This window comes from Sinohyriopsis cumingii, chromosome 18 (genome assembly GCF_028554795.1).
Source record: "Sinohyriopsis cumingii isolate HCF-2022 chromosome 18, ASM2855479v2, whole genome shotgun sequence".
NCBI lineage: Eukaryota > Metazoa > Mollusca > Bivalvia > Unionida > Unionidae > Sinohyriopsis > Sinohyriopsis cumingii.
In genome coordinates, this window is record NC_142978.1 from 30,865,166 (window position 1) to 30,882,175 (window position 17,010).

A 17,010-nucleotide genomic window follows, 5' to 3' on the forward strand; every position below is an offset into this window, starting at 1 on the left:
GGCTACAAATAGGGAGGGAATGGTATCAGTATAAGGATGCCTGATCCGCATGTAACTCACAGACTTGGGTATAGACTTTTTGAATAATTACCCAAGACAAAGACATTGACCCACCTTTTGTAGACTTGTACAAACGAACAGTTTTACGCAGTCTTGAACAAAGTCTCCCAGAAATTTAGAAATCGAGCCAGCTCTAAAGTCTTTCTTTAATTTCTGGCGTGACGTAAAAGAATTTTCATTGTGTTACGTTTTTAGGCTCGAATAAACGGTAACAGAAAGGGTGAAAACAACAAGCTTTTTAAATTTTAACATAATTTATTTTCCTGGAAAATTCTGTCAAAATGAAAAAAGGATAAGAACTTACGGTTTCAAGAATCAAATCCAAAAATAATCTAAGAATAATCCACGAATTAAATTACAAAAGTCCTAGTAATAAATGTTCTAATAATTTCAAATTCGAATCCTGATGTAAAATCCAAGATGGATGACGATGACGTATGCTGTAGTCAGTACTGTGCTTATCTACAGTTCCTTGTAGAAATACAAATAATGGCACTCCGCTATTGGAAATCGAAATAAAACTTGTAAATAATGTCTTTCCAAACTCTGTGTGAGCACTCTTCAAATATTTCCAGAGAATAAAGAATTCATCCTTTTGAAATCCAAATGATGTGAAAATAATTAACTCAAAATCTGGAAACAACAAAGGAAACAAATTGATACCAAGTGTAAAAGCCCGAAAACTGAAAAATCTCTCTCAAAACAAAGGTTATTGTGTATCATAAGACGCAGTTTCGAAATTCCGCCAAGTTGCGAAATCAGAATGGAGGTCACGTGATCATGTTTATATCACATACACATAATATGGCCTTGATTAGACCAATAATTTTCTCTAAGAAATAAAAAAAAAAAGTTGTTTTCATCTTAAATGTAATTCCATCATGACCTTGGAAACAACCAATCATTTTAAAATAAAATAGAACTTTGTTTACTAATTTTGAATCAAGGTCAGAATTTAGATCAACACCTGGTGTTTTTGAAAAGAATGATTCAGGTCAACCAATTTTCTGGAAAAATATCTCCAGTGAATAAATTTACATTATGATAGCATATAATAGAATAAAAAATTTAAAACTGACAATTAAAATAAATATATATTAAATCAGATATACGTAACAATTGTTTTCTTTCCAGAAAATGTCATATTTGAGGAAATGCGAACTCGATTTTGTTCTCCCTTCAGCGTTGTAACCATTTATTATAATATCTCTACAGTAATACTGAATTTGTATGTGTGAAAGTATCCATTTATTATAATATCTCTACAGTAATACTGAATTTGTATGTGTGAAATATTCATCGTCTCGTGTAAACTGATGTAGAATACAATAAATCTGTAATACGAGGTCGTAAAACTCGTTCGTGCGTTTGCGAGCCGAGTTTTCATTTCTTTTGATTGGCTCAACCTTATAATATGCGGATGAGGGAAAAGGTCAGTATATGGTCTTTTTGCAGATAACGAGTGGAAATGTCAACAATTTGATTTATTAGAGTCGGTGTCTGAGTAGTTTGGGAGATATGTAAAATATTGATTCCTGGTGTCGATTGCTTCAACGTTGGCCACTTGGGATATATTTTCGACCAGCAAAGGGAGAACCCCGATAGCATCTTGGTGATTCTATACTTCTGCTTGGGGCCACAATAAATAAGACTACCTGTTTACGCCCTTGCCAATTCAATTACAGTGTGTCAAATCTGCTTTCCAAACTATATAGTGACGCAGAACAGCAGTGATTGAGCCACACCACATAAAAGACACACACTCACGTATTTAAATACATATCGATACATAAATATTTACATAAACACATGGAGTCCTCCTCCTATCCTTCCTACTACCTAAATCTATTCATGGAAAGAAAGAAGGAAGGTTACTCTGCCTTGACGTTTCTCGCGTAATTCTTGAGACTTGTGATGAAAATATAAATCCAAACGAAGAGTTTTCAATTCCATGTTCAGAAAACATTCTACTGAAGTATTATTTGCCACTTGGGTTGTGAGAAATGAATATTCGTGTAGACAAAAGCGTTCTGATTCTCCGTGCACAAAATTACAAATAAATACCGAGTACTTATGCAACTCCGATCGAAAGTAACCAGGTCAAATCAAGCATTGTTCAAACAACAAAGCCAAGTTGAGTCATTTGGTTATAAAATGAGAGGGAGAGAGAGAGAGCATGCAAGCCTTAAATTGTTAAAATTGTTAAGGCCTCCGACCCTCAAAAACATATACTTTGGAAAGATGTACGTTACGTGACTACTGAGCCCTATCAATGTTGTTATAATATTATCTTTATTTGGGTGGAAGGCCTTAACAGTTTCAACAATTTGTAGGTTGAAACAATAGGTGGATCGGATGGAGTGAGAGAGGGTGGTATCCAAATGTCTTTACCCCAAAAGGATGTGTGCAATCACTTAAGAAGCGTTGAATCGGTGGCCTAGTGGTTAGAGCGTCCGCCTCGGATGAAGGAGGTCGTGGGTCCACTATAAACTGTCACACTGCAGACATCGTAGCAATATGACTGAAAAATTGTTTAAAGCTACGTTAAAAATCCAAATCAAACACATAAAATATGTCGGTGTTACCATTCCTTGGTATTTTCATCTTTTGCTGAAATCGAGGTTGTTCGTGGCTGTCATTATCCGTGGGGTTTTTTTTCTTTCTTTTTAAAACACTCTTAATGATGCAACTGTTTATTATTTGTTTATTTATTTATTTCAAAATCTATGCCAAACAACATTCCTCCATACACACTTTTTTACACGATTGGAAAGGAGAGTGGGGTGTATTCTTTATTAATAACATAATCAAGGAAAATGCCATGTTTCCTACATACAACGAGTTCATACAGAAGTTGAATATCACTTACGTTTGTCTAACTATGTGGAGTTCTTCACACAATACCGGGTTGTCGAATTATGTGGAGTTCTTCACACAATACCGTGAACACGGAAAAACAATATTAGAAATACAATGAAATTTGTATCACCGCTACAAGAAAATATAAACCTTCTCAGGACGCAGGACAAACTTGCAAAATCATTTTATACATTACACATGAGGAAAAACAATAAAATTAAAATGCAAACGGAAACTAAACGGAACTCTATTTTCAATCACAATTACTCTCGCGAAGTTTGAGAAATAATGTTTTCCGTCCCTCCTCTACTGTTGGGGCTACAGGACTTCAACTGCTGAATACAAAGCCCTTCATAGAATTATCTGTACTAATAGTAGTTTGTCTACAATGATATTCTCTGAATCATCATTATGGATATTTTGTAATTTAGCTGAAGAGACTCTTCGCATTTACTTTATGGATGTCATTTTGTGAAAATATTATTTATGCAATTTTAGGTCAGTTCTTAGAGACAAATGTCATATTGAGTTAGATTTAACAGAAGATACCGTATACTTTATAATTAGAAATGCTCCAGAATTTGATATCATTCATGTATGCTTAATTTTTATATATATATATATATATATATATATATATATATATATATATATATATATATATATATATATATATATATATATATATATATATATATATATACTTACAGAATTAAACATTGCGCTTCAAGTTTTGTTGCTTGCATAGAACAAATCAAACCGTATAAACATCTGAAATGATATTCAATGTATTTGTACTCCTCGGCAAGAGCAGAAAAAATGATAAGTGGACACGCTAGGAAAAGATTAAAGCAGCTATTCGGTAATTATGTTACAAATTGTGTGTATGCGAGTATTTATGTGTGTTATATATATATATATATATATATATATATATATATATATATATATATATATATATATATATATATATATATATATATATATATATATATATATCTGTGTGTGTGTGTGTGTGTGTTATTCACAAACAATAATCCGATGTTTGCATTTCCCAATTTAATTTAATGAAATGTCTTTGTCCAAGAACTCGGTACGAGCACTCATTTATTTCCAGGAAAAAGAATCAATCCTTTTGAATCCAAATAATTCGAATAAATATTAAAATGTAATTCTCAAAATGACAACAAAAGAAACCTTTACGTCCCAGTGTTTAGAAGCCCAATGAGAGAGATCTCTATAAACAATGATTATACAGTAGCTCGAAATGCAAAACAAATTCCCAGACGAGGGTCAACTTTCCAGAACCTTCGAGAAGTATTTACGCATAAAGGCACGAAGTCCCAGTATGACCATAACAAGAACCAATCATTTTACTCGAAGAATAAGGTACAAATAAAAAGTTGTTTACCTCTCCCACTGACTTCTGAATTAAGGTCGGGAATTAGTCAGCTTTATGTGTTTACAAATGAACAGTCATGGTCAAATTATTGTCTGGAAAAGTATCGAGTTCCTAGTAAACAAAATTACATTATTTTGACATACAATGAAATTAAAAATAAAAAGATTAAAAAATTACAAACAATTAAATTGGATAAAATATAAATTAAATCAAATATACGTAAGAATAACAACAAGAACTAATCAGAAAACATCCAGGCGTAAATGGCTTTTAAATTTTAACAAAAAATATTGATCTGCCATCATATATGCTAAAATAAATGTTCTCAATAGAATTGGACATAAGTGTCTTAGCTTAAATGCCTTTCAGATTTATACAAGTGATGCATATGTGCCATCAAATGTGGCTGGCATTGTAAGAAATAATATTTCATCAATCATTTCTCAATACATGCGCGGTGCTAAACAAAATTAAATAACTATAACAGAACGCACACCGGAATAAAGGCCTTTCAATAATACTGGGTAAATTATGCTGATGTGCCATACACTATGGATGAAGACTCAACAAATACATAAATATTGGAATAATTGTTTTCATAACACTTGCAATCAACAGCATTGAAAGAATATTTTCACCCTAAAAAGCATCCAACCGATTCAGATTTCTTGGCCAAATGATGCGTGTCCTACCTGACAAGCAAGTACTTTCCAATCAAGAAAGGTCATCGTGACCTTGTTTTTGAGTCTCGTTCATCATGTTTTGTCGCTGTGGTAGGGTCCATTTTGCAGTCAACGGTGCGCACTCTGTGAATTGTATTGAACACACGTATCCAATATAGTAATAAGGTTGACCTTGATTTAGATTACAATGGCATTTTAGATTATTTTTAGTACTTAGGCCTTTTTTCAAGTGCCTGTCTGCTGTATATTATTACTACTCTGTAAACGTTCTCCAAAGGAGAATTTAAGTCAAAGATATACATGAGTAACCCAAATTATTTATATTGATATTGCTAATGTTGGTCTAAACACTTGCAATAACTGATTTGTTAATAATGTAAACCTTAATAGAAGTTTATAACCTAGTTTCAAATATTTTTTTGTAAAATAAATAAATTATGTGAATATTAATTTTCTGCCATTTTTCTAATAATATTCGTAAATGAAATGCAAGTGAATAATTTGTTATTATTTCATAGCATAATCTGTTAAACTTCACAACCCATTATGGAGGAAACTTCTAAAAAAGTATAGTTTGGTACATTTTTCGCTTTGTCTTCCAAACAATATTGTATCCGTGTCAACACTGTATCAGGTGCAGTTGCACCCAACGACATAATCTGAAGGAGGACACAGCGACATGACATGAAGAAGGATCCAGCGACATGATATGAAACAATTTTCCATAATTCCAACGGACTTAATAATCTGATTACGTATAGTAATATTAATTAGGGTGTATCCTCCTCTACCCTCGTTTTTTCCAACATAAACGACCGAAATGTCCATAACACGGACAGTCGTCTTCCTAGAAACTTAAAGTTTGACTGTGTCGGGAGGTCCTGGTCTGGTTGTCAAAAGGTACATAGGTTTACTCCATATTTGACGACGAACAGAGATGTTGTCAAAACAATTATATCTTACCTGTTGTAAATATCATTCAAATTGACTCATATACATTGATTTAAAATTGATCAAACTAGTTCTAAAACTGACGATGACGTTTATTTTGGAGTTGTCCATGTTATTCTATCCAAATCTAGGTTTTCATACCTATGGTCAAATTGATACGTTTGCATCCTAAATCACTCACATCTGTACTTCGAATAAAGATGTGCTTTTAATGGGATATTTTTATGACAGATTTCATAACGTGGCTAATTATTTTTGGGGAAAAGATGAATTTCTTCTCAAACATTTTGATTTTGGTGCCCATTACCTTAATTTTTAAATAATACTGCGAATATTCTCAACTAGTATAAATTTACTAACATTAAGAAACTAATAACCTTGGAAAATACTGACAGACATATGTAGAAATAAAATTCTTTATATATGAAATGGAATATGTGTTCACAATACGAGTGTTTTTTTATATTTTTTTTTTCACAATTTTCCGAAATACTTCTGTTATTAGCTATTCTGTTATTTCTAGCAACAGTCTAAAATACGAAGATAATTTCTGTGTACATGAACTTACCCACTTTTAACAGTTGGTCATTTCTAGTTAATGACTAGTATTAGTTTACACGATAAAACTAAGAAACTTTACCTGTTGACTATAAATAACCATCACCTCAAAACCGAGATGGCAAGAAAATAAAGGACGATGTAACTAAATACATTTCCCAGTAGCTTCTCGTGGGTCGATTGTTCTTTCCGAGGTTTTCCCGGGTTCTTCCTCCACCATTAATACTGGCCGCCATGTATAGCCTATCGTGTGCTGAAAAATGGCGTTAAACCCTACAACAACAACAACTAAATACATTAATACCGGTAAGTTCGAGGTGAGAGAAAGAAGACGGCGCGCACATAATAACATCTAGTCTGTATGTCAGAATGACATAAACAGTCTGTATCCAACAATGTACTGGTTATTTAAGGGCACTACTACAAAATGTTTTGTAATAAATAATAGCTAACAAACAACGTAGAAAAATAGCATCGTTGTATTAATGATGACATGTTTGTGTTCATTTACGACGTTGATAGGCCTATTAATGGCATGGACAGAAAGACCTAATCATGTTTCGGTACCTTCAATATTTTCAGCATGTTCAGCATGTTTTCTGTTTTCTAATTTCATGGTGTTTGTTTTTTTTGTAATCATATCATTATGTGTTGTCCAATGTTGTAAAACGCTTAGAGCGTCTAAAGATTAAGCGCTATACAAAGTCCTCATTATTGTTGTTGTTATTATTATTATTATTGTTGTTATTATTATTATTATTATTATTATTATTATTATTATTATTATTATTATTATAAAACGGATACCAAAAAAAAGAAGAAGAATAAAAGAAAAGTAGATTACCGTTAGGTAACCATTGCATGTACTGTAATAAAGAATAGCTGAAATTTAGCACCTGCACCATGTCGACAAGCCATTGTCGGTAGATAAATATAATAGAACCTATTTTTGTTCATCCCGATCGCCAGTTTTTGTAGTAATTGTTCCAGAGCTGTATGCCCTTTTTGAATATATTCCCTTAGTAAAATGATGCTGCATTAGATCTGTATTTTAACTTCTTAATTTCTCCAATAAATTTGTCGAGGTATATCCGTGTATAGAAATTCAGATATCATTCGCACATCGGTGATTTAGTTTGTATTAGATATAGTGGTCATGGTCAAGATTTAAAATTCTTGTACACGCCATAATTATATGCAGAACGGTAAATATTTTCAATATTTGAAGTATCTGCCCGTCTCTGCCCTGTGTATTTCTTCTCCCAACACTTACCTTAGAAAAATATTTGTAGAAATGTACGCGAGGGCATTTAATTGTCAGTAAGAAAAGGAAAGAATAGAAGTAACAATTAAAGTTGAAGAAAATTCAACCTCCATTTGTAAAAAATATTTAATCATATAAAGAAAAAATATCACAACCCAAAAGCATTTATAATTTTTATATATTTATTTACAAAAGTTTAGTATCAACAGTAAATATTAGCCAGTATAAGTTTATAACGTTTCTGTACCGTCTTTGCGCTTCTTATTACTTCTCGCAACACTTTCGGTATGTCAAGTTTGCACAGGCCAGATCGTAAGTCGTGTATAAACTAAGTTATTATTATTACAAGCCATGGTTGATGTCCGAACATGCTGCTGGCTAGAGTAAATCTCTTACACAAGATTACCGTGACCAGAGAGACGACCCGGTATCTTAAATCGGCATGGGCGTTAGATCGAGCGACTCCCCACCTAGGTGTTACAGCTTTGTCCAAGATTAGAGGAACCGCGAGGGACCGGGGCGTGTTCTAAATCCGTCCCCACGTCGACAGTCAGCGAGAAGGACATTGTCCGCTAAGTTGATTGGATAGAGGCAAAGAGACATCCAATCGGAATTGAGACGGAGAGTGTGATAACAATTTCGATCCGAATTATAACTTTTAACTAGCAAGCGAAAAGTTAATTCTCCTGGGAAGATTGCTGAGCAAATAGGATTACTCCGAGAAAGCCACTCATAATTTGGCGGGAAAATGTAGTGAGGAGATTCTAAAGAAAGACAAAGCTTCGTAAAGGTCACTAAATTATTTGCTCGATTTTTGCAGAATATTACGGCATTGTAATTGTAATTATGGTAGCATGTATACTTAATTACCATGATCGTTGAGTACGTAGAATTGCAGTGTTTAATTTACATGCGTATTTGAGACAAGAGTTTGAATATTATGTAGAGACTTATACAGATTGTTAGATTGTGGTCAGAATTGATTTTGTAATTCGCTAATAGGTTACTTAGCAATAAACTAGTGTATTTATTCATGTGATATGTTAGAATTTACACATGCTTGAATTGTGAATTTGGAAAATGGTTGAAGTGTGTAACATTGGTTAATATGGATGTATGGATATATCAGAACATGGATATTTGAATATTTGTGTACTTTGTATGAGTTATAATGTAAAGAAATGCGTCTGCTTGTTGTTTATATTGTTTAGTATAACGGGATTAGGAATATTTGCTGATGTGACGCAATTTATTGACGTATATATGAGACGCTGTTTTACCATACAAGAACGTATGATTATTTCCATGTGAATAAATGCGTGACCGAAGAAATTTAATAGCCATATCTGATGATAGGTGGGTGTAGTGTGATATGAGATGGCTAAGGAAAATATTGGACCGTCCTTGTGTTTTCACAGGAAGCTTTTTGGGGGACAGAACTTATGTTTTAGTTAAGTCCTGAGTCTCTAAGAGGGGAGACGGAAGTAAAACTAGTAGAGCAGTCGGGGTCGACAAGTCTAGTCGGTAGAGAGAGTCGATGAGGAGAAAGTGAAGAAGGAGGAAGAATATAGTGAAGTCGAGGAGGAGAAGGAATCTGAAGGAAGTCGGGAGGAAGAGGAAAGGAACTGGAGGAATAGGAGAGAAGAATACACAGATGAGTAGAATACAAGGACAGGTGGAAAGCTATCTAACGCTATAAATCAAATGATGCATTAGGCTATCACAGGGTCGAGCAGAAGGAGAGTATTTTGGAAATTTTAATCATTTGATTATTGAAATGTGCTTAAATTGTTATTAGTTGAATTTCACTTTTTATGACGGGGGGGGGGGGAGTTTTACATCTATCTTTCACTAATTTAACTTCCAACCAAAAAAGAGCCTGGGTGGAACTTCTATAATAATAACTATTGGAAGCACCCCACCCCACATCTACCACAGTGTCGGCATAACAACCCCGACACGCCACACGGTAATTACAATATATATTTCTAGAAAGTTACAAGATGACACATTGTATGGTCCATATGAAAAAGGGAGATTTGTTTCTTTCGTTGCAACATGCACAGTGGAGAGAATGTTGGTATACCTCTATGTTACTTTCATGTACTGTGGCTAAAATTTCTTTTGATATTGTACTTATGTAAATTGAACATGATCTAAGCACACAGCTAACTAAAATGACTGCTCCTTTGTGCTAAAAAATTCATCCTGAATTAGTCTTAGGACTGGTCGGCCTGGTGTCAGTCTGAATTAGTCTAAGGTACACTATCTTTATCAGTTATTAGTTATTAATATGGAGAAAAAAAATTGCGAGACTAGATCATAGCAGCTTCTGAAATTGCAATGAATAAAATGTCAAGTATATAAAACGTAAAAACAATATTGTTATTAATTTTTTGTATGCAATTTACATCTGAAGTAAAAGATAACCAAACGAAGCTAGCAATTGTTTTTTTTTAAAGAAATGCACATCTGAAGCAAGGCCAAGCTGTATACTCTATAATCCATGTTACAAACACGAGTCATACACCAGAATAAAGGGAAGTAAAAGTTCTTTGCAGAATATCTAAGATATCAGATACAAGTTCTCTTTTAAGCAAACCGGGGAAATTCTTTTCTTTTAAAATTGAAACCTATGATTAATAATATGTAGAGAATTGTTTTCTGGTCCGCGCCCCACTTCGTCCCCTTAATACCTTTTAGGTGGTTTAGGTCCTGGTGGCATCTTTTGGTTAGGGCTGTTATGTGCGATTTCAAGTTGAGCGTCTCGTTAGTTAACATTCTCTTCTGGGGAGAAAAGCATTCCTACAGTTTTGGTGCATGGTATTTTAAATCACCAGTTGTCTGCCCATTTGCCGATTTCATCTAGGCTCTGTTGTATTTGGTTAATGTTGGTTTCGTTGTTTGGGTTGTCTGCTTTCCAGATTCCACTGTCGTCAGCAGATTGAGATAGCTCGACTATTTTGTTAGTAATATTGTTGTTGAGGTTGTTGATCTTGAGGTTGAAAAGCGTGGGGCTTATACTTCCTTGGGAAGTTCCGTTGTCCAGAGTGTATGTGTCAGCATCACCTACTCTGGTTTTGATTTTTCTCCCCGTAAGGAATTTTGAAATATATTGATGCATGCGCCCCCTTATGCAAAACTGATTGAGTTTGGAGATTTGGCCTTTAGTCCAGACCAAATCAAATGTCTTTTCAAGATCTAGATATATTGCAGTTAGGTGCCTATCTCTTTTTCGTTTGGCATTGAAGGCAAGTTTAATGCTTTTTTAAATTTATTTTTTAAACCATGCAAGTTTTATTGTACACCGTAAATCAGTAAAAGAAAATATCACAAACTTAAATATACATCTTTGTTTACCAAATTTAATGACATGGGTACAAATTACCATGATGAGAAATTCAAGGATTCATGCTTTCTTACAAGCTTCCTTTAACAGTTTCTGATCAAGTCTTGTCTTACACGAATCAATCTAAGTTCCAGAATATTATTGATTTTATGTACAATTTTGTTGACACTTCGGTGCCAGCCCTGAAATCACGTTGCATGTATTTATGTCCTCCTGAGTATGTCAGATGAAACACAGATTTTCCCGTAGTTTTCTCAGAGTCAGCTATACTGTCTTCGTTATTTCTTATGACTCACTGGTGAAAGAGTCAAGCAAATCCTTTACTCCTTAAGGATCAATCTCTATCATCTACCCACTGATACCGCTCCTCCTCCTCCTGAAGGGTCAAGGTCACCATTAGAAAACAATATTTAATTCACAATGCATGAGTAGTAGCTCAACCGAAACCTGCCAACTCCATCCTCTCTACATTCTGTACACCAATTAAAGTGACATCAAAGCGTTTATGACCATCATTATTTAGTTCCTGTATGTTATTGTGTTTAATATTTTATTTTCTCCTCTTTATTTCACTTGGCACGATCACATGGTAACTTCCATTCTGATGCGGTCTGCTTGCCTCCAATGTAATTAGTTGATCAATGGTGAAACGTTTATTTCCAAATCCACTTTGGTTTTCTGAGTAATTTTTTTTTTTCCCCAGGTGGTGTCTTAGCCGGTTGTTAATCATTGTCTCCGTGATTTTACAGATGGTCTTAGTCAATGAGATGGGTCTGTATGATGTTGGACTTTTGGGGTCTTTCCCTGGTTTTGGTATGGCTATATCTATTGCTTGTTTCCACAGTGTGGGTATATTTCCTGTTTTCCAGATTAAGTTGATCATATCTAGTGTGATGACTTGCATATTTACTGGTAGATGCTAATAAATGTCATAGGGTAAGTTGTCTTCTCCCGGGGATGTTGTCCTTTTATTAGGTAATGCTTTTTTCATTCTTCAATACTGAAATAGTCGTTGAGCGGGGACTCTTTGCTGTTTTGATCTGTGAATAAGTGGGGGAATTCTTTTTCCAGTGTTAGTCTTTGTGTCATGAATTTTTGAGAGTGATTGTTGTTACTGCTAGAGCTGGCAAAGTGTTTTGCTAGTTGTTATGCTTTTGCTTGGTTGGTATCCGCTTTTGTTAGTTTTGGTGTTGTTATTGGTACTTTTCCTCTCATGGCTTTAATTTTTGTCCAGACCTGTTTGGATTTGGTGTGGTGGTTGAGTGTGGAGCAGTATGCGCGCCATGAGTTAGATTTTGCTTCCTTTATTGCAGTTGTGGTGTTGACTTCCTTTTGTTTGTAAATCAGGAAATCCGAAGCAAGTTTTGTGTGCTTAAATCGGTTGAAGGCTTTCTGTTTTTTCGTTAATGGCTATTCGACAGTTCTCGGTCCACCATGGTATACTGTTTTTGATAGCTTTCCCGCTTGTTTTTGGTATGCTGTTTTGTGCTGCTCCATTTATTGTTGGGATTATATTGTTGTAATATTAGTTGGTGTCGTCGTTATAAATATCTTCTAGTTCTAGTTTGCTCAAGTGATGTTGGAACATTTACCAGTTGGCTTTCTCTGTTTTCCATCTTGGTATGTTTTGATGTTGCTCTTTGAGGCTTTGTTGATATATTGTAATACATGTTGGGAAGTGGTCACTGCCCAATGTGCTTTGCTGTAGAACTTCCCAGTCCGTAATCAGTGCAATATTTGGTGTTGCAAGTGTGAGGACTATTGGAGCTAGTTTTCCACTGATAGGGTCAAGTCTGGTGGGTATGACTGTACTTAGAATTATAAGCTCGTGCTCCCTGACATATTTTGCAATGTTTTTTCTATTGTATCGATGTGGTCACCACCCCATTCTGTGTTGTGTGCATTGAAGTTCCCACATATAATGCTTTTCGTGCCCTTATCTTTAAATAAATCTATATAGCTTTGAGAGAGGTTAGCATTATTTGCCCCTGGGTCATATATATTGTTATATTGTAGATGTTCATTTTTTGGTCCTATGTTGACAGTGATTGTTTGATATTCTATAAGGTTTCCTTTTAGATCAATGTTTGGGTTTATTTCTATCATATCTGAGATGGTATTGTGGATGTAGATGGCTAGCCCTACTCCTTTTTTCCCATTATTCATGAGTTTTAGGAATTGTTGTGTCATAATCGGTTATTTTAGGTATTGCTTTACTCGTTTCAGTTGTGTTGTTTGGAGACAGGCTATGCGGCTTGTTGGTGGAGGTGTTGATGGCCGCTATCAGTTACACATGGTTTGGTATTAAGCCTATGCAATTCCAGTTCCATATGATGACTGTATTTGTATAGATGTTAACATTATTTATATCCATTGTTATAGGTTGTTGTTTTGTGTATTAAATGTGTTGTAGGTAACTTTGTAAGTGCTAGTTACCCTTTGGAATGTCTTCCTACCATTCTGAACAGTAGTAGGAAGAAAGCCTGCTTTTTAATCTGGTTATGTTGTGTGCTTTGTTGGATTCCTTCTCGTAGTTCCTTGAAGTATTGTGCTATTTGGGCGGGGTTGAGATATTCATCATTTGCATCTTTGTCCCCTTATCCAACGCTGTGGGTGTTATTATCCCTGTTTATGGGTTGATTATACCCTGTTTAAGCTTGCTTTGCAGTGAATTGTCCCCTTCTTGTTTACTGTTTACCTTATTCGTTGATTCTTGTATATTGTGTTCGTGAGAAGTTTCTGTTTGTGTCTTGTCGTTTCCATTGCTTGTTTCGGGGTAGATTGCGTGTGGCTTGACTCCCTTAGGTGGGAGTTGTTGCTGGTTGAGTAGGTGTCTTTAGATTTGTTTGTGTCATTGTTTGTGTTGTGTTGGTACTTTTGTTTAGTTTTTTGCATGGTTGTATTCAATTTGTTGGTCTTCCATTATTTGGATGATTTTTTTTATATCTGCTTTAGTGTAGGGACACTCTTTAGAGTAAGTAAGAGTGTGCTTTCCTCTGCAATTGGTACATTTGAGAGGTCTAGCAATGCATTTTCCTTTGTGTTTGCCGCCACATTTAGAACATCGTGCGTGCTATCGGCAGCTTGAAGTAAAGTGCCTCATCGTTGACAGTTGTTAAAAAAGCGAGGTTTGTTTATATACTTTATTAGTTTGAAGGATTTTCCGTGGGGACCTAGCTTAATTGTATTTGGTGGTGGCTCTGCAAATTCTAGCAACACCGTAGGAGTTTCCCTTCCCTGATTATTTCTGAGCTTGGTTATTCGCCTGTATTTAATGTGGTGGTATGCTGAAATCGTATGCTATTTCTCGAGTAGTTTTTCATTGGAATGTGCCAGTTAATTAGAGGATGGCTTTAAATGCATAGCTTGGGTTGTTCTCTTTACTGTTTCGTGTTCCAGTAGGTGGTATGTTGGTGTCCCTCCTTGTGGTGGTCGTTGGAGGGGCTTGTAAAGGGGTTGCATTAGTTGCTTGGTGTCTTTTGATAAAGACAGTCATACCCGCTATGTTTGTTATTTGTAGATATTTCGCGAGTTGTCGTGCCCTATTGAACCAGATGATAATGCAATTAGCGTCCGGTCGAATGATCCTAAATGTACTTCCATGATGCTATACTAGTGTGGCTGCTAGACTTTTGCTTTTAATTTTTATGAATTTTTGGTTGGCGCTGCTGATATACAATGTTAGTGCTTGTGGGTGGTATTGGTACTTCACAGGTCTGATTCTTTCTGTGTTTCTCATGTTTGTGTTGTGCGTGTGCTTTTTATTGTTGTCATGTCTGTTAACCGATTGAGTTTTTGAATTTGTCTGTTGGTTGTTATCGGTTACTGTTGTTCTTTTGATGTTTTGTTTACCTTTAATTGGGTGTTTTCCTTGTCCCTGCAAGACTTCTTCTGCGTATTCTGGTTTGTTGTAACAATTGTTTGTCATTGTTTCCTGTTCTTAACGATCTGCTTCTTGAAGGGCCTTTTTTATTTCCTCCATTTGTCTTTGTGTTATGCGTTCCGATGAACCTGCTTGTTGTCTATTGTGTATGGTGTATTTAGAATTTTTATTTGTTGATTTGCGTTGTATAATTGTATGTGTTGTTATTGTTGTTTCTGTGGGCGTTGCGGTGTTGTTGTTTGTTTGTGTAGTTAAATGTACTGGTGTAGTTGTTGTCATTCTGTTGTCTATCACCATTGGGATGGTGCCTATCCCCACCAGGTTGGTGTGTACTTCAGCAGGTTCCTCATTGTTGTTCTCTGTTGTATCTTGTCCGTTTTGGAATTCTTGATGCTGTTGGGTGCTGCATGTTATGTAGTCGATAGGTGTTGTCGATATTGTAGTGGTTTCTGTTTCTTTATTATCAGCCTTATTATTTCCTGTGGTTGCTGAATGTACTGTTATCGTTACTATGTTGTACCTTTCAGTTATGTTGTCCTCTTGGGTCTCTTGGTGTTGATTAGGGTTGAGTGCCATGTGGTTGTTATGTGATCTTGATTTAGTAATATCTGATGTATTTTTATCAGTCTTATCCTTTGTGTGATCGTCATTGGTGTTATCGGTACTATGTTGTCTGTTTCAGTTATGTTGTCCTCTTGGGTCTCTTGGTGTTGATTAGGGTTGAGTGCCATGTGGTTGTTATGTGATCTTGATTTAGTAATATCTGATGTATTTTTATCAGTCTTATCCTTTGTGTGATCGTCATTGGTGTTATCGGTACTATGTTGTCTGTTTCAGTTATGTTGTCCTCTTGGGTCTCTTGGTGTTGATTAGGGTTGAGTGCCATGTGGTTGTTATGTGATCTTGATTTAGTAATATCTGATGTATTTTTATCAGTCTTATCCTTTGTGTGATCGTCATTGGTGTTATCGGTACTATGTTGTCTGTTTCAGTTATGTTGTCCTCTTGGGTCTCTTGGTGTTGATTAGGGTTGAGTGCCATGTGGTTGTTATGTGATCTTGATGTAGTAATATCTGATGTATTTTTATCAGTCTTATCCTTTGTGCGTGTCATTGGTGTTATCGGTACTATGTTGTCTGTTTCAGTTATGTTGTCCTCTTGGGTCTCTTGGTGTTGGTTGGAGCTGTGTAACGTATGGTTGGTATTTGTTGTTGATGTTGTAGCTATTCCTGTTGTATTGTTGTCAGTGTTTTCATCCTGTGAGGATGTCACTGGTGTTGCTGGTGCTATTATATTAACTATCTCTTCATTTCCTGTTGTAGGTAGGCTGCTGTGATGAAGGTCTTGGGGTTATATTTTGGTTTTTTGTTTGATTTAAGTTGTATGCTAATTGGTTTTTTGTTCTTTGACTTGGTTTGTATTGCAGCCTTCAAGGTTGTTGCTCTTGTGATCCTGGGTGAGCATGGTTGTTGGGTTTCTAACTCACACTGAGTTATTTCCTTTGTTGCAGGAGAGGCTAGGGAAGTTCCCATTAGTGTTTCCTTGGAGAGTTCTTCCCTTGTTGTTGGACATGTTTCATATATTTTGTGTTTGTTTTGAGGTTCATTGTTTTTTTCCCTCCATTTTTTGTTGTTTCAGCTTGCTCTGCTTGACTGCTATCTTCCTATTTTGCTTAGGAGAGCAATTTTATTCCTGGTACCTTGTGACATATTTATTTACCTTTGTTCCTACTGCTGCTGCCTGCTTTCCTTTGTTCTTGTTATTGATCTTGATTACCTCGTGCTGAGCTTCGGGGTGGTCATTCTAGTATCTTGGAGATTTCTCGATATTCGATATCGGTTATTTTAGTAATGGCTCCAGGCAGATTCTGTATTTCTGTTAATGGAATGAATGATGGCGCGAAAGATTGATTGATTGATTGATTTCTTTGATTATAGAGGCGTTCGCACTGAGTGCATGTGCCTCTGGTTTATTCCTGCACAGCAGGATGCTAATTGTTCC